This window comes from Taeniopygia guttata, chromosome 3 (genome assembly GCF_048771995.1).
Source record: "Taeniopygia guttata chromosome 3, bTaeGut7.mat, whole genome shotgun sequence".
NCBI lineage: Eukaryota > Metazoa > Chordata > Aves > Passeriformes > Estrildidae > Taeniopygia > Taeniopygia guttata.
The window spans coordinates 90,878,217-90,904,957 of record NC_133027.1 but is presented as its reverse complement, the minus strand read 5'-3'; the positions used below and the strand labels follow the sequence as shown (position 1 = coordinate 90,904,957).

Genomic DNA, 26,741 nt, shown 5'->3' with positions numbered 1-26,741 from the left:
CCCTCATTCACACCACTAGTGAAAAAGAGCACAGAGCCACAGAAGGCTCTTGTTAAGTTGCAGTGGCAAAGCAATCTCATGAATTTCAGGCATTCTGCATGCTGGAAAGGAAGAACAGGACACAGGAATCCTTCTCTCATCCTTACTTTCCACACACCTGCCCATTTGCTGTCCTATAAGGAGAAATGGGCTGGAAAGCATCTTGAGCATCTCCTAAATTCCCCTGCTCCTCCCTCAGTTTGTATCTGTAGTTAAGAGCTGCTACATGCTCAGCCTCAGAGTGGCAAACCTTAAGAGCGGGAATTATTTAGGCTTATCTTCCTCAGACTTCTGCTTAATTTCAGCTGGACTGGTGCTCCTTGCAGGGTGTCCTGAGTCTGTAGAGCTGTTGGCCAAGCAAACACCACTCCAGCCTGACTGCTGTGCTCAGAGAGGGATGATCATCCCAAGTGTCACCCCAAGTGCCCAGAACACAGACAGGAGCAGCAGCTCTCCCACCTGCTGCAGGCAAGGCATTGCAGCCTGAGCTGGGCACTGCTGGTGCCACCAAGGCAATTAATCCTTCGTGACTATTTTGCTCCTTGGCTTCTCTGAGGATCCCCAAAGAAGTCAGGTAATGCCAACTACACAGCTCCTTTGAGATGTGCCTCTCACCAGCTATTTGAGCTTCACTGTTTTCAGGGAATACTATCAAATAATACTTTAATTTGCTTACAGCGTGCATCTCAGCTCAAATGAGAGCTAAGAGGAGCAGCTGAGTCACTCAGATTGCCCTGATCCCTGCTTCAGAACTGTTTGTAAATCCCAGCTTAACAGGCATCTGGTGAAAACTTGGCAGACAACTTTACCCAGTGGCAAAAAAAAAAAAAAAAGTATCTATTTAATCCTTGGAATATTTGCAGTCTCCAGACAGCTGACCAATGAATACTAAGCTGCCTTTCCCAAATATCTAATTTGTTGGCAGTCTCCAAAGGGTTAAGGGCTAGATTTAATTGCTAATAAAATGGAATAAAATATTCTCAAAGGAATTAATGGGAATTGTTTCAGGCTCCACACTCAGCTGAACCAATTTTTAATTAAGCCATATTCAATAAATAACATCTAAAACAACTGTACTGCTTTCTTAAGGCTTACTAAGGAAAGGCTGATTCTCAAAATATTTTTTGCAGACTTGCTGACTGCAGCATAGATGAGGTTGGACAGTAGAATAAAGCATTGATTTTAACGAGATCAACCTTGCTGTGATAGCTTTGATTTCACTTCAGTTAGGCCAGGTTTGCAGCTGATGAGACTATTTGAATATTTTATAGCACTCTGAGCTGATCTCTATGCAGTAATGCAAGAGGCTCTTCCTTACACACAGACTTTCTTATTGGTACATTTTCCAATCCAGCATGGAGAGGCTTTTGATCTGGACTCAGATGACTTGGATCTGGGACTCAGTTCTGTTTGTGCAGTGCCTGGCAGAGTGCAGCTCCAGTGCACAAACAGGGCTGATGGGTATTGCAGTAATACAAACCCAAGTGATTTACTTATATTTCACACATCTTCATGTCACAAAGCAGATGCTTCTCCTGCCATGTGCCAAGGGCTGCATGCAATATCCTTCTGACTCAGTATGTGCGAGAGGCAGCAGAGACCTTCCTGACAAACCATATGGCACTTTTATTTATAAAGTTGTGTACTTTAAGATGTACTGCCTGAGAACATGCTTGTAAAACTATTGTGTGGTTGACAAACACAGAATTAATATGGTGGGAAGTGGGGATAAAATGCAGCCAGGCTCCAGCTCCCTTCCCAGCTCCAGCACAGTCCGACTGCAAGGAGCCATTCAGCCTATCCAACAGCTGTATCTCCAGCCAGGTGTGCTAATTCCAGCCCATCCTGATCCTCCCACACTCTGCTCATACCCACTGCTATCAGTCACTGCCACTCTGAGCTCCCCTCCAGCCTCTCTGACCCTGACAATCCTTAAGGAAAAAGGAGTGTCGTCCTGGAAGCCAACATGCTTCCCAGGCCATGTGAGCTGCCAGCCATCAGCTGGGCAGCTAATTAATACATTTAGCTGCACTAATCAACTAAGTGTTGTTCATTAGTGCAACTGCAACAATGATTTGTGTACAGTAAATACTAGGAAAGTTCTGCAGCCCTGTACTAACTGGATTAATGACTGCCCTGCACAAGGTGCAAGAGGCAAATAATGGAATCCCAAGGATCTTCTTGCTTTTTATTTTCTGCCTATTGACACAGGTCGTTGATGTCAGGACCTAGAGCATTTTTCCTCCCCTCTAAACTTCCAAAGGCTAGTCAGTTCTGTGAGTAAAGCTGGGAGCTGCCTCAACAGCTCTCTAAGTTATCCTGGGGAGGGGTACCCATCTTCCTGCCCTCAGCTCTCCGTTAAGCTGAGGCTGTCACCCTCATGCCCTGCCTGGGGTCTATCTCAGCTGTGTCACACATGCCCATTCCTGGCTGTGGAGCCCCTTGATCCAAACCCTGATCCACAGACTGACATCCCAGCTGACCATAGCCTGTCCCCAGAGGGACCTGATGTCCTCAGAGGCAGTGGGACAGGGTCTGGCTGACAAGGAATGCCCAGAGCCTGCAGCTCCTGGTTCCCCAGCCAGCCATCAGCCCACACTTGCACCTTGATATTTAGATTTAATAACTGTATGACAACTTATATATATATACACACACATTTCCTAAATGTCTCAGAAAATAACTTCAAAGTAAGAAAACTAAGAAGTACCCAAAGGGCATGTGCCTCTTAATTGGAATTTTAAACTTCAAGAATCAAATAGTAGCTCAATTGCTACTCTTAGCACCTTAGTACATCCAACTGGAGAATTAAAATTTATTTCCTATCCCAACAAACCTATGGAGGCTGGATTTGTTTCCAGTTGAAACCTATTGTGACTTGCAGTCAAAACATGACATCCACTCTATCAACCATCTGAACTGCAGGCAGGAACATTTCTATTCTAAATAAAGTCACCTTTCCATCAGCTTCAGTTGTGTGGGCAAGGCACTCTAAAATAGCTGCTCTTCCTGGTCCAACAGGGTCACAGCAGAGTTTTTCAGAATGAGCAGCACTATAATGGGGCCATTTCTGCTTGTCCTTCTAACAGAAAGAATTTCTCAAAACACATTCTGCGCAAGACAAGTCAAGCAGTTCTTTACCCAATGCCAGTAGTAATTTTTCTCTTGCTCACACATTGAGGAAGTTTGCTTGCAACCTTTCCAAATGATTTCTGCTCCAGGAAGAGCAGTGGATATTCAGTGCTCTTTAATCACAGAATAGCTGGGAAAGCACAATTAAAAGGAGGGGTGGACAGTGGAGAGCATCACAGAAGCTGCAGGCTTTGTGAATAATGTCTCAGGGACTGCCTACCATTGCTGAAATGCACTCTAATTCACTTGGGAAACCACGTGCTCATTCCACACCTGAAGCAGTCAATATCCTCACAGCCCAATTGCTATCCATGCATTGGTTCTGTTCACACAGTGCAGGATTTGATGGCAAGCACCTCACAGCAGCCAGTGGGAGAGCTGGTTCAAGGGACCTGCTTTTTCAACCCTCCACTTCCTGACAGCCATTGATGGCCAAGGCCCCTGTACTCCACCTGTACAGAGGGCCCAGGTTATCCCAGCACTGCTCCCTGCTGCTTCTACACAGGGAACCCACTCTGGGTCCCTATCAGTGCCTGCCTAAGCCAGTCATGAGCCTTTGCCCCGTCCAGATACTGCAGCCTTTTCAGGTCAGACATTTTTATCAGTGACATTTCCAGGCAAAGTCAGCTTGGCAAGCCCAGTTTTATAGCCCTGATCCTCCTGAAATCAGAGGATCTGTCACTAAACCACATACAGGCATCCATCTGATTTTAGCATCACCTCCACTGAAGCTCAAGGAAAGGTCTTCATGAGCTCCAACAAGTGCTGAATGTACAGATCTGTTACAGATCTGAGCACACTGAGGTCAGAGCTGGGCTGACAAAATCACCAGAAGAGGAATGAAAATTTCTGTTCCTGGGCCATCCCAGCACCATCCACAGAGAAACTGGGAATGTTCTGGGTGCAACATCTAGTGATGTGCCAGGTACAATACATATAATAGATATATGTTGTAATAACACAGATATATACACATATATGTAGTATAATAACTACATATATTATTACACCATGTCATATCTATTATATGTATTATTTATTACACCATATATAATATCTATTACATGTATTATATATCACAGTGCAATACATAAGCACCATGTAAAAGCCAATCAATGCTGCTAGAAATAGGCCCAGAAGAGTCACATCATCAGTTTGAAATCCACCAGGCAGCAGCCATGTGTTGATTGTCTAAGCAGTACCAGGTGTAGAAGAAAAATTCAAGAGTGACAAAACAGAAGTGAAAAAATGAGGCTTCAACATAGACAAAACCAGCAACACTTTTTTACATGTTTGCTTGCATTAAAGGCTCATTAAAAATGGAGGAAAAAAACGTTTGTCATTTTGTCATCAGACCTAATATTAGTTTGAGAGCACCTTCAAAGTGGATATCTTGGAGAAAAAAAAAACATTAAGAGTATGTCTCAGAGTCTGCACCAGGAACTGTAGGTAAAACTTCAGTTCAGAGTTTTCGTCAGTTGGGAATTTTTTCAATTCCAAATGGATGATATTAAAATAAAGTTTAGATAACCATTAATTCAAATACTACAGATTCATCCTCTGTATTTTAATCTAACTTTTCTGGAGAGCATCCCGTGAATAATGTCATGCTAGGGTGGCTTCGTACAGGTGTTTCACAGAATACACTTAGATTGTTCTAGAACACTTGTTCTGCCCCTCACAGAAATATGTGGAAGATAAGCAGTTTTATAAAAAATTTCTAAAGGGCAATTTTGCTTTTCAAAAATTTGGGGATCTTAAACCAGATGAAAATTAATTGCATGCAAATGCATAACAGTTCCAAGATTCAGCTCACCTTCCTTGAATACAATCGCAGCTGATTTTTGTCCCTTCCAAGGTAGTTAGGAAATTACTTTGAAATCTGCTGCTAATACTTCAGTTGGGATTTTAGGATTTGAGGCTAAGAAATAAATACATCTTTGAAGCTTGATGTATCAGGCATGAAGGCTTGAATCACCAAGTGATTAACTTCATCCACTAAAACAGCCCTGAGCCTTCACACTGAGCTTTTCAACTTGTGGAATGGAAAAACCAAAATAGGATAAAATACTTGGCACAGAGAAATAACTGGTAATACACTGACAGCACAAAACTGAGCCCATGCACCTCTCTGTAATTCACAACAGAGGACTCTGTGAGCTGAGTTAATGAATTAATATTAATAAATAATTATGTCCCAACAGTGAAGACTCAGAGAAGCCAAACTAAAATATGCCCCAGCCTAGGGACAGGTGTGTTGGAAAAGTCAGGCCAATCCTCTGTGGCGGTGGTTCAGCTGACAGGACCTCACAGTGGCAACTGCACTGTCATTCAGCAGTTCTGAGCTTCCAAGAGGAAATTGTAAGGGAAGAGGGCAGCAAAGAGGATAAGAAGGATTAATTTAAAATGTACATTTTATCTTTTTACTCAGAAAACCAAATGTTCAAACAATAACATCTATGCTTAAGAGATAAAGGTGAAGCTGCAGAGAAGAGCCAAAATCCATTAGTACAATGAGTGCTTCCAATTTTAGCAGTGACAGGCAGAGCCCTTCTATACAGAGGTTAGCTAAACACTTATTTTAAGGACTCCCTGTCCTTAGTGGAAAATTAATAGAGCAAGTGTCAAAAGCCTTTCATGATTTCAAAAATTAGAACAGTCTGTCTCCACTGGGTATCTGTCCTGCATAGAGAGCCTTCACCTACTGAAATATTATAGAGTGTGAAGCTTATTCAGCACCTGGAAATTAGCACATCTATCCTGAAATCATTGCATCCGCATAGCTCTATCACACATTGCATTTGAGGAGTACACTGCCTGCCTAGAACAACACCATTGCTCTGCTCAATCCACTGACATTCACAGCAGCAGAAAATTAGAAATATTAGAAATTCAGCCACTAATTAGAAAATTAGAAATACAGCCACTTAGAAAGTCACCACACACTTTGGAAGCCTCCCTTGCTGGAGACACAGGTAGTTATTGAATTTGCAGAAGAAACAGTGTGCACATTAGCCAAATTTTACCTTAAAAGCTAACTCTCAAAATTGAAGTTCTTCACTCTGTGGGAACTGAAAGTTTTGCTAGTCTTTTTGGGGGAATCAGGTGTATTTGAAGGTAAAACAAGGCTTACAACATGCATGGCTCAGAGGAACACTTAATACTTGCTTCTACATCTCATTTGATTCCTGCAAGAAGATGAAAAAACTTATCTGGATGTTTCTTAGGGAATCATATATTTATTATTTGCATCATCTCCACAATAATCAATAGTTTTGGTACACTAATAGCAAACTATTGTTGGCATAATTAATTTAGCTGTTGTTGTTGAAAGTGTATTGCAATAGAAGAGGACATTTCATATATCATAAATATCATATATCATAAATGTCTGGATGTTAATGCCCAAATGCCAACATTACATACAGCTTTACTTCAAATCTCATTTTGGTTTGATTATGGGAGCAATTTATTCCTTAAACAACAAAACCTGCAAAATCCCCACTTTTTGAAAGTAAGCCTCAAGAAGTCTGTTTGAAAGTTAACCTAGAAACCAGTTTTACAATTAATTTGAATTAAATTTCTATTTAGCAGCTAAAACAGTTTCCTCTAAATGGCATTATGCCAAACGTGATCTCTAATCCCTTTTCTAGTGGCAGAGAGCTCATGACTATAAAATAAGTGAGAGATCCAAAGGCTGCAGTTCACTGCAAAATGGATCCTGAGGGAAAATAACTTACTGTGAATTTGGAAATCAGATACTTTTTTCTTTTTCTCTCCCCACAGAACAGCAGTAGCTCTGCATCCAGGGGATGCTCTGCATTTTCGCTCCTAAATTAAAGAACCCAGGGTGAATGAGCACATGACACGCCTCAATACTGAAGAACAGCACATACATTCTTTGGGATCTTAAAATAATCTCCCAAGGGAACACTGCAGTTCTTCTTTGAGGCTCAAGACTACATGAATGCCAAATAAAGTTTCCATATAGTGACTAAGCCAGTAGCTATCCATCATTCTGCCGGCCTGCTTCCAGTTCTAATTCCCTTTGTTGTTTTCTTGGCCTGCTTGAACCACTTCTTGTCCTTTGGCTTTGCTACATACACAGTAGGAACAGGTTTTCCTTCTGGGAAGCTCCCACTAAAAGGCATCTTTCAGTGGCCTCTCTTCCTCACATGCACACAGAACTGCCTTGCTCTCAGTACTTTCAATCTGTGCTGTTCTAAGCATTTAAGGCCAATGTTGAACTGCATTTCTCCATCTGTAGGTGTGAGCAGGTGAGATGCAAGAATTCATTGAATTATTGTATTGTTCTCTAGTTGAACTTTTTTCCCTAATTAATCTATTTTCTCTAATTCTCTTGTATTGTTCTCAAATTCAAAGAATTAGACTTCTTTGAGCATTCTAGTGCTCAAAGAATTCTAATTGTTATTCATACTTACGGGATCAACATTATCCTATTTTTAGCTATGACAGTCCTTCAACTCCAACTGCAGTGGCCTAAGCAGTTTAAAAAGTCCACACTATCACAAAAGCATGTAACATTGAATAGTGTTGCTATCCAGAAGTAACAGAGCTGCTGGGACCTGTGAACTAAGAGAAAATCCACCAGAAGGGAAATATTCCAAGGAAAAGCCAGATCTTGAACTGAAACATTTAATGGAGACATTTTGGCAGAAATGTCAGTTTCTGAATAAGCACTGAATGCCTGAAACATGATAACTATTAGCCTAAAATGAAAATACAGAAGAAAGTTCCACTCCACACCTTTGATTATGTAAAAGACCAGGGAGAGATGACTTTGAGGCACTTTGATGACAATTCATAGCTGAAATAACGTCATCTAGGGATGAAATGCTTTTATCAAATCTCAGCTTCCCTTGTGAAGATAGGCCTAATTTACTGACCTTCAAAGCACTAATTTCAATCATTATAGTTCAGGCATGTACATTTTCTGTAAAGGAATTCTTAAAATTTAAGAAGTTCAGCCTGCTTGAACAAAAAAAAAAAAACAAAAAAACAACCAACAGAACTCACTTTTGAGCCCTACTTTATAATAATTCTATAATCTTTTTCTTTCATAGATCTAATTGATTGCAAGTTCAAAGCTTTAAATACCAGCATTTACAATCTTACCAGATTGCAGTTCACCTAAATAGTCACAATCTAAAACACTTGCAGGTCTATGGCAAATTTAGCAGAGCTGCAACTCTGATCCATAGTTTGCCAGTGATATCCAAAATACTAAAATCCTTGGAAACTCACACTAATGTAGCAATTGCTAAGAATATAAACTGGTGTCTTCGGATGCACAAACAGAAGGCAGGAATAAAAGCCTCCAGAATATATTTCCTATTTTAAAAACTCAATTCTGAGTCTGATCTGACCCTGATCCCTCCTGCCTGCATTATCCTCATGCTCCACTCCTGGCTCCTCTTTCTCTCTGGTTCTTGAGATTTGTAGAACATGTAAAATCCATTCTCCTATTACACACAAATCTTCAAAAGTATCCAATATCCAAATAATTAAATATACTCCCATGTGCTCAGGGGGGTTTGTTTTTCCTACACCATTTGAGTCCTTTTTTCCTTTTCCCAAAATAAATAGCAGTCGTGGCAGAATGGAGTGGGGATCAAATCCCTTAAATAAAAACAAGCATTTATTCACTTAGGTTTGGCAAAAAATACTTTGATATTCCCATTTAAGTAACTGCTTTGTGCACATTAATTTATATATTCACAGTTAAAATACAGCTTCCTAAGTTCTACCATCCTTCTGAAGATAATGCGATCTATTGAAAAGAACTATTGTTTCATCATCAAGGCCTCTGACAGAACAAATTTGCATTGCTGGCTTTCATTTCTCCTTGGATGCTCAGAGGCAACATCCCTCTTTCCAATTTTTATTCATTTTTAAGTACTTATCCACAGCCTGTAATGGAGGAACTTGTTTTCATCAGCAAATCAAACAGAACTGATAGAACATGCAAAAAGTAGGCTAAAAGGAAAGAACTGGCATTTTCAGCACTCCTTTCATTTCAACATCTGCACACAGGATTTCACTGGAGTGGATATTTCTCTTTTCTCCCATGAGCTCAGCATATCAGCATGACTATCAGTCCCAGATTGCTCATCTATGAGCACACCACAAAGGGAACTGGTGACTATTTGCCTTTAGTAACAATGAAAATTGGATGACTTGGAGCAATCTGGGATGAATTGTGCCATCCATTTGCCAGAAAGAAGCAGTAAAAACTCATTGCTTCTTCCAAAGAGTTTCTAGTTTTCAGAAACTGCTTTTAAGAAATGAATTTCCACAGGATGCCTTGAACATTTGGATGCCAATAAAACAAAACAGAAGAACATAGTTTTTCAAATATTGAAATAAAGTTACTCTGTATTGAAGCTTTCAAAAATAATTTCTCAGAGGTATTTCAAGAGCTCAATTATGGTGCCCACAGAATCACAACTAATGAAAGAACATAATATGTATCTACCTTAAAAATGCTAAGTGGCCATGACATTGCTAATCAATAATACTATTTCCTGATGAAAAAAAGAATCAAGTACATCGTAAAACCCTCAGGAGAGTAGAAATGTTCTCTTATCTTTTAGAGAAGGCTTTTTATCAGTGCTCCACCCTTTTACAGGCAGGGAAGTGAAGGTGGGGGGAATTGTTCAGTGCCAGAAGGGACCAGAGCCCTTTCTCCTCACACAGCTCCATCCACCCTGCACACACCTGAGGCTATGCCAACTCAAAGCCAGCATCTCTTCAAGCAGTATCTCAGCAGAAACAGGCTAATTTTACCAGTTCTCTTCTTCTAAAATATGCACGCATTCCATTGTATAATCTGACATTCAAAGCTGACTAAATTATACAGTGATCTTAAGATATTTTCAGTAACACTTATTTTACAGCTGGAACATGCCTGATAAGTAGCCTGCAGAAGATTTACAGCTCAGAATTTATTCAATAAGTCTCCAGCATTTTATGTTTCCTTCTCCTTTGTGTCCTTGTGTAACAGACTCAAAGTCAACAGTGCTTGATTTAAAAATAAAATTCAGAATCCAAACTCAACAGGAAAACATCTAATTTCCAATGCTCAGCCTGATTACCTTTTTAAACCTGGCAAAGAGCCTAATTCTCTTGGGTTTCAAGGAGAGGCAGGATACAAAGTGCTCAGTATTCACAGGACACTTTAAAACCACAGTTTATTCCCACAGGAGCTTCCTGGTTGCTCACCCCATCTTGGGCCAGAGGGTGGAAGAGCAATTTGAAGGTCTGGCTACTCCTATTCTCTCCATGCCCCTGGCTGGTTCATCTCGAAGGAAAAGAAACAAGCAGGAATGTGTTTTTCATGCTCCCAGGCATATCATGGAAGGAACTGGTGGCAGAGAGTGACACAAGCATTTTCACTCCTTCCAAAAAATGTACAGTAATTCAAATCTCAACCTGTCACCATGCCTTGCACAATTTCTATGTCCTTTTTTTAGCATTTTTCCCCTTCAATTTACTGCAATAAAAGTAACACATTAAGCAGCAGTATTTTGACAAGAAAAGTCAAGACAAGACCATGGAACTGCTCCTTTTAAAGTAATCATCAAAGTCCAAATTCATTTTAGCAAGGAAATCTGATCTTTAACCTGGTAATTAATGGCAATAGTTCCAGAAAGAGAGCACACTTTTCATATAGTACAATGACAGATCTTGTTTCCATAAATGAGGTGAACAAGCTGATACTGCCAAGTTTCAGCCAACATAGACTGTTTAACAACCAGGGCCTCCAAGAAGTAATTTTATTTCCCAATGTTTATGTACAGCTGAATTTTCTCTTGGGCAGAGAACAGACCAACTGTCGAAAGCTGTCACTTCCAAAATCCAGATACAGCACATTTTGTTACATTTGATTTATTCACCTTGTTTTCAAAACTAACTAAAAATGCTGCTGAAGATGCAGGCAGATTATTTAGTTTGTGATTTTAATAGTTTCACTTTTAGTCAGTTTTGTCATTTATAACACATGCAAAGGGCACAAGGTGACAGTAGAGACAGCAAAAGAAGTTCTAAATATGTATTGGAGCAACAGCCACCCAAGAGTCCAGTACTGAGCCCAAATACATCCCAAGATAAGCACAGCAGGTTAGTAAGACACTATTTAGTTCTAGTAAGATTCTTACATTCCTCGTGGTTGAAGTCAAAGTTTAACTGCAATTCAAGACCTACAAGGAATTGCCCCCTAAAGTTCCAACTCCTCAAAACACATGTGGTTAATAAGGAAGAAGCAAAGAAAAAAGTGTCCAGTCCATATGAAAATTTAGGTCTCATGTACATAATGATACTGAGCCCATTGCTTTGAAGCCACTAAAAATGGGAATATTAGAAACCAGTCCACTGCAATCAGTGAAGTTGTCAAGGTAAAGTGTCTCCGAACAGAGTTCATCAAGCACTCAGCATGACAGATCATTCCCGTTTACACCTATCCTATAGCAATTGGCTCTGACCTGGGGAAGTCCCATTAAAGAGAATTGCAGAAGTGATTTCTGCCATAAGGAACTAGGGAAAAGAGGGAAAGCAGGGGACAGACATCAGTCAAGTACCCAAGGAAGATATCACTGGGCTGCACACTTATCAAGTGACTTGAAATAAGGTTCACCACCCCACAAATTACTAACTAAAGCAAAGTTAAGGCAAAAAATTACCCAACATTCAAAAAAACTGAAGTCAAATCTCTGAATGCTTAGAATGATACAGTATTTTCTGGAACTGATGGATCTTGAAAGAATTTTCACCCCATACTAGGGGTTTTTACCCCTGAAGGAGAATACACTTGAATTTATTTAATGCACTTTCATGTGGGCATCCTGATCTTGCATTTTTAATTGTTTCATGTAAGCTTTCTGAATAAATCTTAAAACACTTTGGGTCATATTTGATGAGCAATTATAAATTATTTGTCTGCATATTTCCCATCAACATTCCTTCTAGACTGTCTTCCCTGTGCTACTCCCAAACAAAAGCAGAGTGCAAACTGTACCCAGCAAGCCAGGTCAAGGTGATAAGCAGCATGAATAATGAAAGGAAGCAATCATACAGATAATTCCCACTTGCCTCAGTCATGCAGAGGTGGAAGGATGGATGTAAAGAGGCTCTTAAGGCAACTTGGCCTTGAGAGGCTGCCTGAACTCAGCAGTATTTCCAAAGCACAGTATGATTTGGAGTGATGCCTGAAGTTCAGCATTCTGCCTCCAACCTATGATCCTTCATTTTACAGGGAGCAAATCTCTATGGAGAGTCTTCCCTTGCCATCTCAGTTCCAGGCTTTCAGCTTTCCCCCTCCCACTTCTACTCTGGCAACATGGAAGAGGCAGAGCAGAAAAGCAGTGAACTCATTTTGAGCCTGTGCACTCCATTTATGCTGGTGCCCTACAATTTCAAGAGCAAAGCAAGTTGAGAAAGCCATCTTTACTTTGTACACAGAGTCAGATAATGATGTTCTCTCAGACTGACTATCCTCCCAGGAAGCCTGGGCACTTACACATGCCTGGAAAAAGTGAGCATTGAACGCTGCCATTCTGATCTTGGGTGTTTTGCACTCTCCCCCCATATCAATAGAAATATTTGCCATAGCATTTGCCCATACAGCTCCCAGTGTCTTCCATTAAGTGCAGAAATTGAAGTGTCAGGACAACTTATTACTATTTATCCTTGAAGCACTCTGTGCCTCTATTTGTCTCTCATTACAAGCTAAGAAAACGCATGAGTTGCCTGGTACCTGCGCCTTGCAGAGAATTGAATCTGTAAGGATACACCCTAAAATGCTACAAATAAACACAGGATGCTACACACATTAAAAAACAACAAACAAACAAAAACAAACAAAAAAACCAATGCAGGCATCACCTTAGCATCAGAAAACAGCTAAAGGAAAATGTAAAGGGTGTCTGGAAATATGGATATGGCTAAGCAGATATTTAGAAGCAAGCACAATGAAAGGACATAGAGCCAGCCACTCTACTTGCTGCGGTAGATATGCCTCAGGTTCAAGAGAGAGCTGCACATTTGGGAATAAAGCCTTGACAAGAGTAGGACAAGCAATTTCTAAAAAGCCTGCAGTCCTGCTAAAGAGGAAGCACATGCAATGCTCACATACAAGCTTACACCTCACAAAAGAGCTCACCTTCCCCCCAGGGACAGGGAGACACTAGAGGTTTTCAAGTTGCAGCTGGACAGAGGCTTAGGGGCCTTTTCTCTCCTCCCTTTGCCATGACAGGCTGGACCACAGGATATTTTGAGGCCCTTTCCAACCTCATCTCTCCTATGACGCAACTATTAAAATAGCCCCTTAACTTTTTGTGAAACAGTATTTTTCCACAGTGGCTTAAGGCTTGATTTGTCACCAAGATATTTCAATGCTAGTGCTGGTTTCTCTGTTCTTTTTTTTTTTTTTTTTTTTTTTAAGAAAAACAGAGAAAGCCTTCAGAGTTTCATAGACTTCAACAAAATTGCTGTTCAGGCTCTGTAGCAGCAGCAAAGAAACCAATCTCAGCCTGTACCAGGGGGCTGCTATCCTAAGGGAGGCAAAACCCACTTAGCAGGAGGTTCTATCTTAAATTTGCCATCCTGTAATCAGCAGTTGACAAACTGTTAATTGACTGGAGCTCAGCATCCACCAACACGAGCAAGTATTGAGGAGGACATGGGTTGTCTAACTGGATGCATTCCCAATCTGTCATCACATTTGCAAAGGATAAGTACACAACTGGTTCATCACACAAATGGAAATCACACCTGCTCCAAGCTGTCTTAAACACACCACAGTGCCAGCTAACTGGGAGTGAGGTAGAAAATACATGGAGAGCAGGAGTTTACTTCTACTTCATAAAACATTGGCTCATCTTTCACCACAGTCAGTGGAGCAGCACTTGGTCTACAAAATACTAGAAGAGAGAAGAAGAAAAAAAAGTTACCTAGTTCTTACAGTGCTAGATCTAGGAGGCCACAGGTCCTAAGCAAAAGCAGGCACTACTTTTGTAATACAAAGCACAATTAAGTTCTGGAACCACATACTAAAGAATCCAAGAACTATGAACAAGTTCAAAGATACATAAATAAATTCACACAAGTCCATTGCTGATAGTTAAAGATAAATTAAATGCTCCAGAAACCCCCTATTGCTGCTAAGAGTTTCCAACCTAAAAAATAAATATTACACACATCCCTAACTTGTACTCTTTCCTCAGGAAATTGTTATTAACCTGTGTTGAGACAAGACCCTTGGTTTGACGTAAATTTGTCTGATCCAGCCTTCCAATTCTTATACTGAAGTTTAGTCAGACGAGAAAGAGGGGCCTGGTCTGACAGTCCTAACAGGGAGCTAAGGGAAATTCCACAAACTCACTTAAACGCAGCAACTTTTTTCCTTTCAACTCCATTAATTCAGGATGAGTTGGCACAGGGTATTTTCTATAATTTTTAATTAGCACTGCAATAACATTATCATTCCTCACTAGGGTATTCTGATAGACAGGTGTTTTCAAAGGCAGTCACCTGTGCACAGCACTAGTGATGTGTATAGCATTAGTGACGCGCAGGAATAAAGGGAAGATATTAGGAAAATCCCTCATCTTACATTTAGTGTCATACAGCTTGTCAAGTACATTTGAACACAAAAAATGATTTAAAAAAAAAAGCCAGAGTGTTTCCAACCAGCCCCCTGTATCTGTCAGGGAAATACTCCCAAATGAACAATAGACTGCAAAATTCCTATTAGCAAGCACAACAATAGAACATTTATCCTCACAGAAGACTGGCCCATTGGAAATACAAGAGCACTAGGTATTTACTGTGTCCAAATTAAAAGAGCACCAAGATAAAATGCAGAAAACACAACTGAGTTGTTAGAACAGCCCAGTGAAGAAAGCACATTTAACTCTGCTGTACTCAGATGAGCTTAAAGGCCTTGGGCTACATCAGTCATTCCCTATTTGCATCAGCTTCACTACCTTTAGTGAGGTACTCAGGGCAGCAATATATTTGGGGTGTGCACACAGTATTTTATATAAAAAGGCCTACACAGACCTTTTCAAGTCTCTTAAAACCAGATGCTACAAAAGAAACTGTTTGATTTCCCCATTATCTTCATTAAACCCTTCATAATGATACACTCCTCTGGATGCTTTGAGACACCAACAACTAAAGTGAGACTGCAAAGGAGCTCAAGGATAGCAAGACATATTGCTACAAAACAGCAAGAGGCACCGGCAGAGGGAAAGATGATAGTTTTGAGTCAGAAAGAAAGGACATTTTTGATCTGAAGAAATATTTCTACTGGGCAATTAGTTATCCATATATACTAGAGTTCCACACTCCCATTGTTTTCTCAGGCTCACGAAAGCTCAGAAGTCCAAACATCCTCTCTAACTTCTTCCCTCCTTCCAGCTTGGATTTTAACAAACAATCCTTCAATTTCCTCAGAACCAAAGCAGGTTGACAGCTAAAGCTGTGAAAGCAGCACTGCAATCTTATTAAACATGCCAGGTTTGCTATGCTACCCTGCAGAAAAATATAAAGTGATGCTAATTAGAATCCAAACATAAGCAGCTGGGTGAATGTGATGAGCACTGAAACTGCAACACTTCCAAAAGCTTTGACTGCATCTGGCCTAGGTGCACTGCTACAGCCACATTTACCATCTGATTTCTTCAGGAAGCTGCTGATAATAATTCACAGAAATCAGATACTCTAAAATGGGTGTTTGAGCTGAATAAGATACCTGCATTCATGCTTTCAGAACAAACATACAAGACTTACAAAAAGCTTTGGCTATTGACAACATTAAATATCTTCTTTCTCAGCTCTCTTTTTCTGAGGAGTCATCAGTAATCTCCATTCCTCTGCAGTCTGAGGAACGGTTCTTTCAGAAGATTAGTTTGGCATCCAGTAATCTGCTCCCCTGAGCAGCCTAATCTGAAGTACAGAAGCAAATCCCACTCTCTAAGCCTGTTGGTTTCAGTGACAGAATCCTATGACAAGCACACATCCCAGTATAACAGGATGGAGCACTTTCTATCTGAGAAACTTTCTCCCCTTGCGTAGGCCAATTAAACTAAAAAAAAGAAAACCCAACCAAGTAATTTGCGCATAGAATCACAAGTTGCCCACATCTAGAGAGCTTAAAGCAAGTGTAGATGCTTCCCTGTGTTACTAAAGTGTCAGAAAAATGAAATTAACTTTTAAAGTTTCCACTCTCACCTCCCAGAGTTTCATTCCAGCCCCTGTCTGTCCATCTACTCATATGAGATAGGAACAAAAGCTTGAGCAAGGCTGAGGAGCCCAGCACAAACCTAACCAGAGCAACACCCCACAGGAGCTGAACCAAGTACAAATAACAAAATTCATCACCTACCTCAAACACAGCAAGAAGATGAACCAAGCACAGGAGCCAGCTGGCTAGGAGATGAAATGGCAGGCTAAGCGCTGAAGACAGGCACAAGGCACAGCTAGAGACCAATGCTCCTGCAACACAACTACAATCATCACACAGGTACCAAACTTGAGCTTAAAGAGATCCCAAGGACCTGTGGGAAGGGTGTGGGCAGGGGGTTCAGATGAAGCTGATCAGGACTAATAGAGTTGATTGGTGTTCTCACTGCTCTGGTGCAGATGTTTCTTTTTAAGCCCACTGCAGCATACTTTTTTTTTTTTTTTTTACCCCCCTCCCCAAAGAATGTTCTAGATCTTACTTTGCTGAGAAACAAGCAGGTGGTTTAAAAGCTATCTGTGCTTTTACTAGAGGCTCTTAAAATATAGGAATGCAATGTAAAAATAGCAGATTGATGCTGCAGTAACACTAAGGGAGGGGTTATACTTTTATTACAGTCCCCCATTATTTGTTTTTTTTTGGTTTTTTTTTTTTTTTGATACTTATGTTAAGGGATAGACACTATCCCTGAATATTATTTAAGTCCCAAAGGAAATTCTGGGCACAAAATCCACAGTTCTTCTTCAGCAGAAGACGTAACCAGTACCTGTTACCAGCCAAAAAAGTTGTAATTGTCTGACCTTTTGTTCACAGCCCAGATTTTTCTGGAAAATATTGAACCACAAGCAACAGCAAATGGTAGGCAAAGAGGAAGACTTAAAAAAAAAAAGTCTGTTACATTTCCAAATGACAGAATGACAGCAGAGCTAATTTCCTTGAGTGTGGTGGGACGTGCCTAACTCCCTGCACATTCTTAAGGCTTTTTCCCCTTTCTGCAACAGAAATCATATTGTTGCATTCAGAAACTGCTTGCCGGATTCATTAATTTAAAAATATTTTTTACTGTTCTCTAAACTGCAACAGAGTATTCTTTTCTTCTACCTCAAAGAGGCATTTAATTCAGCTTCTTCCCAAACATGTGTGAAAGGAGGACCAGGAGTGCTGTCAGAAGCAGGACATGTTTCTTGTGTATGGATCTGTGTTTAAATCAAAAAATAAACTGTAAATTTATAGTTACACCCTAACGGTTTGCCAAAAGTGCAATTCCCTATGAAGCCAAATGAGGAAGTAATCTTCCCCTATCTTCGTGGCCAAGGCTTTGTCAGTGTTAGAAGTGTCAGTGTCTGCTCAGCCACTCAACGTGGCTCACTTCAAGATGCCTTTGGCTTCAAGTTTACAGTCCTGGTGGTTTTCTTCCACAAACAAATCTCCAGAAGAAAAGCAAAACATCTCCCTGTGGAATTGGAGACATAAAGAGAGAATGCGTGTTATGCGTCCCCATTTTTTCCTATTCATTTATCATGGAAAAAGTCACAGAAATGGGACAACAAAGTGTAAAATATCAGCTTAAACAATATCCTTCACTTGCAGTACAGTGCTGTGGTACTTACATATCCTCTGAACAGAGAGAGACTTAGCTTTCTCAGGATTTTTCCTGAGAGAAACAGAGAAAAGGATCATGAAAACAATTCTTATCTCACTTGCTGCTGCTCTTGTTGTGCACATGTGGAATGTGTTATAGAGATTGTTTACCCAAGGCAATTGCTTGATTGGATTCTGGTGATGGTGTTTTGGCTTGATTGACCAATTAGGTCACAGCTGTGTTGGGACTCGGCAGAGAGAGTCATGGGTTGTTAGTTAGTGATATAGTCCTTGTTAGTGTAATATAGTTTTAGTACAGTACAGTATAATGAAGTAATTAATTAGCTTTCTGATATCATGGAGTTCTGCATATTCCCATGTCCGGGATCCCAGCATCAATACAGAGCTCTCCTGGAATAAGATATATAAGATCACATGCTTATATCCATTAGATTGTTACCATATATAATCTAGTTATTAGAACTGGCTTGCACTGTCCACTTGTGGAGCTGAACAGTACTTAAGAGGAGAAGGATGGCAAATGAGCCTCTGAGCAGTTACCAACTTCAACATATTCCATATAAAGCCTGCTATTTCTAGAAATCTGCTAATGCATTCTTTGGCGAAAGGGTAGCTCTGAAAGAAACTTTTAAAGCAGCCCATATCTTCAGCCCACACTTCAGATAAATGTGCACACTCTACAGTTTTCCTTTTCTTTCAAAAGGAAAATCTCTTGACTTCGTGCCTGAGACCCTTGTGTTCTAGGGCTGGATCACAAGTGCTCTGCTCAGGAACCATCTTCCAGATAAAAACCAATCATTTTCCTTGTGGGGATCACCTTATTTATCAAACCATGTGTCTGAAAGTTGCAATAGGCTTAAATACTTATGGACACTCTGGAGGTTGCATTTAATAATGGTTTGTTGATTGTATATGTGAAGATTTCTGTGGCCTTGGCAAACAAAAGACTAGAATTGCAGCCAAAAGCCAGGGACCTCATTACATTGGGAAAACTAGACAGGTCAGAACGCACATCCAACCAATATGATTAATGCAACGTTCTCCCCTTTATTTGTGATAAGATGGCAGTTTATATACACTTCCATATAGTTTACAGTTTACAAAGGCACTCTGATTGGTGAGCTAACATTGTTTACCTTTGCCTTAAGGTGGTCAGGCTTTTCACACTGTAGCTCTGTTCTAATTCATGCTCAGACAGCTCATTACTTTGTAGTTACCTTAACACAATTTCTAACTGCGCCACAGCTGAATTCTCACTGCATCAAAGGCTTCTAGGCCCTGTCAAGGCCGCTTATCAGGGCCTAGTCTGAGGGGCAGCTCAATTCTCACTCCAGACATAAATGATGCACCCTCTTTCTTAGAAATTCTGTAACAGCAGCCTTTTCTTTTTTTGCAGACAATTTGCATTTTAAAAGACTTCTGCTTTCATGTGGCTCAGCATCAAGATACAAATTCTCCATTGAACAATCTGCAACCTAATCTAGCAGTGACTCCTCAAGCAAGACTCCTGCCAAATCCAACAGTTCTGCAGGAACAGGGATTGCCACAGCTGGCCCACGATCTCTATCCTGCTACCTGAAAGACAAGTGCCAGCCCAGGTGACAAACTGCCCAAAAGGCTCTTTTGACAGCAGCAGTGTTTGGGCCTCTGGCAGCTGTCAGCCCCAGCAGCAGCAGCACAGAGCTCAGGGAATGTTCTGTACCAGATGCAGCCTGGCCTGCAAGCAGTTTTCTGAGTGGCCCATTTTCCTTGGGACCTGTAGAGAGGCATTTGCTCACCAGCAGCAGAGGGGACTCAGAAATGCACCCTTGCCCAGAATTATTAATCTGTACACCACTTGTTTTTGGAGCAGAGTTATTTCTGTGACCACATAAGTTACTATGGGATGGAAGCAATCTTTGCATTGCATTTCGTAGGAATTCTGCACCCTGGTAATAAAATCACCTTTGTTCAGTTGGCTCATCTTTCACCTGTGTTTTTGGTTATGAAAAAAATAATTTTTTCTGGACCAAGAATTTTGAACTCTACTGGTTTACACTGCAGTATAGAAAACTTTTCGGATTGACTCCAATTTTCATTCAACTAACTTATCATAAAATCACCCCACTGATTTTTGACTCTAACTGAAAGTAATCTTGTTCCAGAAATTCCATTAACAATTTGAGATCATTGTCCCAAGAATAAATGGCCTGAAATAGACATTGGACACTCCCGATGAAAGATAAGTGGTGAGTTAAACTCAGATCATATTGCATGTAATTCTTCTTTCAAATAGCTTCTTTTCACTAGTCTCTGGGAAAGGGAGGGGAAGGAGAATTACAGTGGCAAAGCTATGGCATAATACAGTTACATAATTACATTTCTTACATTCAGTGGGGATTTCAGTAAGTTTCTGTGGATAGGTAAGTTTTTCCAGTGCCTTGCAAAGTCCTGTGCAGTTGTTCCCTTGTTTAAATAGTTGCCAGGGAAAAAGAAAAAAAGAGGCTGAGCAGTCCTTGTCCTTGGTCCACTGCATGCACAGGTAAGTGGGAAAGGAACAGATCTGGTTAAACAGGAGGTCGAGGATAAGGATTTTATACCTGTTTTGAAATACCTGGAAATTAACATTACTTTCCAAAACTTGAATATTATTAGAGAGGACAGATCCCATAGGAGCCTCAGAAGACTGGAATAAATATCAAGGCAGAATATCCATTAATTGGTTGGGGGGAGGCAGAAATATTATTTTTCACTGCTTTTAGGTGAAGACATTCTCTTAGTGTGGGAGAGAATGCTACAAACTCTAAAAAGTGGATACAGCAATGCATTGGAAAATATTGTTTCATGTATATCCTGCTGCTTTCATCAGAAGTTGCTTAATTCAGCCCAAATTCAGATTAATCAAAAAGGATATTTGCAAAGGTTGGATTTTTGAAAGCTTTGCTTGAAAGCTACATGCAGCGGCATCGAGATTTATGGCTCTGCTGCACTATATCTCTGAGATGCTTATCCAAAAATGGACTACAAGCAAGAATTTGGTTTATGACACACAACAGCTTTCATTTTCTCAAACGTGCCATCTTGTCAGGTGAGCTTTTATTCTTTCTGCAGGAAGCTTTGATGTATCGAAACCTTTAAAATCACAGCATCTATTCTGTGTGTTACAGAGTGCACAGCAGCTCCTCTGCCACAGGACGTCTCTGGGCTTGGCCTGGGTTTCCAACTGAGCCTTTGCTTCACTGCTGAGCTCCTGCAGCAGTCAGAGCAGACTTAAAATGAGTTTGGCATTCCTGAAGTGGAACTGTGGCACTGCCTGGAATAGAAACAGCACTTACTGTGTTCACAGGACCCAGGGCAGCTTTTGGATACACAATTCTTGTGCAGTCCCTGCTGAGGGCAGCTGGAGGTCTCTAGGTCTGCCTAACACAGTTTGATTCCCTTCTTTAACACAACATGTGGCTGCCAGACAGAAGCTGAAAAAAGGTTATTGTTGAAACAAGAAGTCACTGATGGCAAAAGCCATGTCTAAATAAATACCCATGACATATCTAACAAGTCTTAGTTGTGTGATTAAGGCCTGAATTTTGGATTCCTGTATTGTGTAAGGAAGAATAACTCTTTTTCCTTTAATAGAATGATTTCTGATTTAATTTGGGAGTACAATCATAACTACTCTGTCAGTGACAGGTTATACTGTAATTCCTGTCCTGGTACATGCATGCCCTTCTGACAACTGACAAAAAGCCAGAGGAAAGCCACAACCAGTAACAGATACAGAAGCAGAATTTGGCCACAGCTGTTGGCACTAGATTTACTGCCTGATGAGCCTAGCCAGCTTGACCATGCATCATAATCTAATAACCTAATAATACCTTTCCATCTAACTCAGCCACATATATCAGGCTTTGGAGGTGTCAAGCCTAAAAAGAGAATTGTACTGCTGTCTTGAAGGTAGTATTATTGCTGAGAAAAATATATTGTAAGCAACAATTCCTTACACGACAGTTCTCTCTTCTTTCCACTTTGGAAAAAAAAAAAAAAAAAGTAAGAAAAATATGCCAAAGCAATAAAAATTCACGTTTGATATCAGATCTGTCCAGACCTGATGCACTCAAACTTGAAAGCTTGTTCTCCTATCTCTTGTAAGATCTTTTAAATTCTGAAAAGGCTTGACAGGCAGAAAATGAACAGATGCACAGTAGAGGTGGGAGATGATCTTGTGGGAGGTCTCTCCTGCCTTGTGCAAAGAGAAGGGTGTGGAGGCGTGCCTGCATGCTGGGGTGCTGTGTGGGGAGAGGGAGCCCCAGCATGCACCTCTTTGCAGGGCTGGGGGTTACATAAGGCTTGGCAATGCCTTCCTCTCCCTCCCCTTGGAACCCTGGGAGAGAGGGAAGATGCCAACAGGGAGGCATTGAAGGAGGAACAGGCTGCCCTGCAGGCTCCACACTTGTTCTCTCTGTGCCAGCTCCCCTGCTGAGCAGTCACCTTTCTAGAGGCAGCAAGCAGGCGGCTCCTCTTGCCGCCACGGGGGCATTTCTGCTTCCTGGACAAAGTGTGCTCTGGTATTATCCCTGTTCCCTGGAGCTCATGGATACCTCTGGCTGCAGGAAGTACACTGAGCACTGTTGTACTCTGGTGCACTTCTGTTTCACACTTTGGATGACAAACTCCCCCTCTGGACATGCAGGCAAGATTAAAAAGCAGATTTTTCAAAGTTATTTAATACTACAAGATCAAGAAGAGCCACTCAGGATGGTAGGGAAGAACTGTTGGTGCACATCAGCTTACCTGTGTAAGAAGCATAAAAGTGAGAGGTGATTTTTTTTTTTATAATAAGATATATTTTTCAATGCTGAATACCATTGATAACTTGTCTCCAAATCTTGGCAGGACTAGTTCTCCACATTTCTGGAGAACAGCAAAACTCACAGCTAGTCAGAGATGTTCCTGAATGTCACATTCAACTGGATGTATTCTGGAGACACTACCTTGTAAATATGATTTCCTCCTCTCATTGCATACCTACTTTTTGGTGAGCAGTCATTAGAGTCACATTAACTTGATGAATATGAACAAGAAAGCTCTTAATTTATATTATTTTAATATTCCAATGAATTATTTAGTCTGGTTTTGAAGCACAGATATGAACATTCCTTGTCAAAAGTCTAAGCTTTGCCTAAAAGCTATTATTAATTTTTATTGGATATCAAAGGCAGAGCCATGGTGACTTCCCAACAGTCACAGTGCTGTGTATTTATTCATTTATCCCCTCTAAACCAAACCATTCTCCTTAAATATAACAAGCTTTATTGTTAATGGTAGAAAATTAACTGAATATGTATTTTTTTCCAAATCTTGTTTCTCTTTACTACATTATTTAAGTTATAAAACTCTCTTAGCATTCACATAGTGAAAAGTATATTGAAACTGTTATTTGTGTTGTTTTGTTAGACACATGTACAAATTAAAATTGGAAATATCAACATTGCAATTGTCTGTGTGATGATGACCTCTTGTTTTCTAGTTTCACAACCAACCCATCAAGAACAAATCCCAAAAAGTTTAGGAAAGTAGTTCTGGAAATCCAGTAGAGAACTGGAAAAAATTACGTAGCTGGTGATATCAAGTGTATTTTAGGAAAATGAGTGTTGCAGTAATTTATTCTGCTCTAGGCAGTGTCATGAATCCATCATGGCACATAGTGAGAGAAAACATGTCAAGAATGCTGGAATACCTTTCCTTACCATGAGACACCCACACAAACTAATAATAGGAAAACATTCAATAAAGTAGAAAATAAACCTAATAGAAACCAAGTTAAGAAAAGTTGGGAAAGAATTTTCCAACTTCATCCTCTGTACCACGCACCTAAAATCTCTAAAGTTTTTAACTCCCTTCTTTTTCCACTAGAAAACCACACTATCAGAGGAGGCAAATTTTAGTTCAGTGAACATAAAGACACAGAAGTTTGAGTGGGAAGGGACCTTTTAAAAGTCACCTGGTTCAGCTTCCCTATACAGAAAATAGTGGCAAAACACAAAGCCCCGTCTTCCTCACACAGCTGAAGAGAAACAGTAAAATTACTGATGGGGAAGTCTAGGAAAAAGTGTATTTTGGTGGTGTACTCTGTGCAGAGCAAGGGGTGGTCACCCAGATAAATTATCATTCCAGCACAGAAATATTTGTGAGCTGAGTGTCACAGAACAAGAGAAAGTCAGGTTGGCATCTTTCCCTTCATGTAGCTTCACTTGTTCTTTCCATACTGTGGTTGAACTTTCCATTTTATAATCAAGATTAAAACAAACAAACACAGACTAGGATTTTTTTTTTTTTTAAATCAAATTCTGTCCAAAACTTACCTGGGGTTCATGGCTACACTTGTATCAACAGCTGTGGAAACTTAAAGTGACAGCTTGATTCCTGAAGCTTTTCTGCAACTGCAGTGGGAGTTTGGAAGCTGAAAAACTGTAGCTCTCCAGGCCTGTGCAGAGCCAACAAAGCACCACACTCATACACAGTGTAAAGGTTGGAGCAGTACAGGTTAGCAGAAGCCCACTGAAGCTAAAGGAGAGTAAATTTTGTAAGGAACAGAGTAATTGAAGTCATCAGAGAAGCAAGAAAAGGTCTGGCCCAGACACTTTTCTCTGACTGGCCTGCCTTGCTTTTTCTTTTTACCCATTTTCTAATGGACGTTCCTAATCGGGTTCAAATGAGGTGTACCATCTCCATCTTGGCAAGCCTGACCTACTTCACAGGGATTAGCAGCTCCATGACATGTCTCCCCTGATTTAGGAACACTCTGTTCTCTTTCAGGAATGAAACCAACTCTGCCTTCTGCCTGATCAGCCTTTGCCTGAAATGCAAATCTCCTCTGTGTTGGATGTGGCTAGAAATTACTGATAAATTAGCTACAAAGCAAGTTTTTCTTTCCTTGTTCTTTGGAATTCACAGGAACACTCCCGTTTATTTGGAGCCTTCATTTTACATGTTGTTTCTCCTCAGCCCCTTCTTTTGCATGCTCTTTAATGGCACAACTATAATTATTCACCACCCTACACTACCACCAAATAAAATGTTCTTCAGCCTTCCCTTTAGCACCGGCAGTTCTTTGTCACATAAATTCTCTTAATTTGGCTCCGCCAGATCTCAACCCTCTCTCTGCTTTGGCCAATCACTCTTTCTTCTTTCCTAGAGAATCTATAGAAAGATTAGCATGTTTCCCCCAAGTTTCTCAAGTTCTTATTAGCAGCAGAAAAGGGGAAAAAAAGTCCTTTCTGTATTATCTTCTCACAAAGGAACATCAGCCAAGTGTGTGTCTTCTCTAATCGTTTCTGCTGCTGTATTTTTTTTCTCTTCACTACATATCCCAGGCCTAAACACTGCTAAACCATCCAATTTTACACATTTAGGAAGGGCAATGATAAATTAGAGAAAGTTTTTTTTTCTTAATTTACAAATCAGAAAAGGATGAGAAAAATTGTAATATAGACACTGAGTTCATGTAACACAATGAAAATATTACAATAATTGTGTTCTGAGAGGTTTTTACTTATTTAATCCTCAGCTAATTAATTGCAGTGGCAAGGTGGCTCAAAAAATTAAGGAATCTTTGGAGTGCTGGGAAGCTGTCAGCAAAACTCTTCTTTGGTAAGGGCAGGTACTGTTGGAATACCTGCTGAGGAGAGAGTCACTGTATCATTGGGAGAGGCCTCATTACTCCTGAGAAGTAACAAAAGAGAAAAAAATTCTGCCATGGTTCCATTTCTGCATAGTGAGAGTGGTGCTAGGGGCATCTTCTGCTTCTGCCACCAAATACTATTCCTGAATCTGTTTCAGTGAAAATAAACTGGTAAAGTGCAAAAAAATTCACAATAAACACTACTATTTCCTCTGCTGAGGTAACAAAAAGTGTGAATGTTTTACCAACAGGACTTACCAGCATTGTGTTGCAGGAACTGTTATTAAATTGTTCAGCACAAGTTACTTCCATGCCAAGATAATCTCCAGCCAAACAAAGATTTTCACAACAGACAAGAAGGCAGACTAAACCTGTAAGGTGATCTCTTCTAAATTTTTTTTCCCGGTCAATTTGTCAAGTTAACTAAAGAAGTCGATTTTTAAAATCTCTGTTAATTAGGAGTGCAATCATTCCTCTCAAGGGCAGGGCTGCTGTTCAGAGAGACCTGGGCAAGCCAAAAAGATGGGGTTGACAGGAATCTTATTGAAGTAAAGGGAAACATAGTGTTATGTGTCTGGGAGGGGGTGAAGAATACATCAAGAAGTTTCACTTCAACACGAGGAAGAAATTCTTTATGTTCAGGTTGACGTAGCGCCGGAACAGGCAGCCTAAGGAGGTCACGGTGCATTCCTGTCTGTAGAGATTCCAAACCCACCCGCACACGTTCCTGTATCACCTGCACTGGGTGACCCCGCCTTGGCAGGGGGCTTGGACTGAGGTCTGCTCCACCCCGAACTGCTCTGGGATTACGTGAGCCCGTGACAGCCCCTCGGAACGGGCGGCACTTGATTTAAGGCGATCCCGCAGCGCCGGTGCCTCACAGCACCCCGCCGAAGCCACTAGCACTGTTTAACCACCTCCCAGCACACCGCGAACGCGCCCGATTGCAAGCAAGCTCAGGGAGCCTGACCGAGCGCACTGCAAGCCGCGGCCGCAGCAGGTGCCCGGGAGCCCTGTTGGAGCAGCAGCGGGTACCCCGCACGGCTCAGG

The 26,741-nt window shown here is 40.7% G+C and overlaps 1 long non-coding RNA gene across 1 annotated transcript in view; it reads left to right on the top strand.

Annotated features, from left to right (window-relative positions):
• The window catches only part of LOC140683773 (uncharacterized), a 42,942-nt gene extending 18,325 nt beyond the window's left edge, over positions 1–24,617 (top strand). The window contains exons 2-3 of the long non-coding RNA XR_012055228.1: positions 19,431–20,262; positions 21,181–24,617. This is a non-coding gene — a long non-coding RNA (uncharacterized lncRNA). The remainder of the gene's footprint in view (positions 1–19,430; positions 20,263–21,180) is intronic.
• Positions 24,618–26,741: the final 2,124 nt, after the last annotated feature.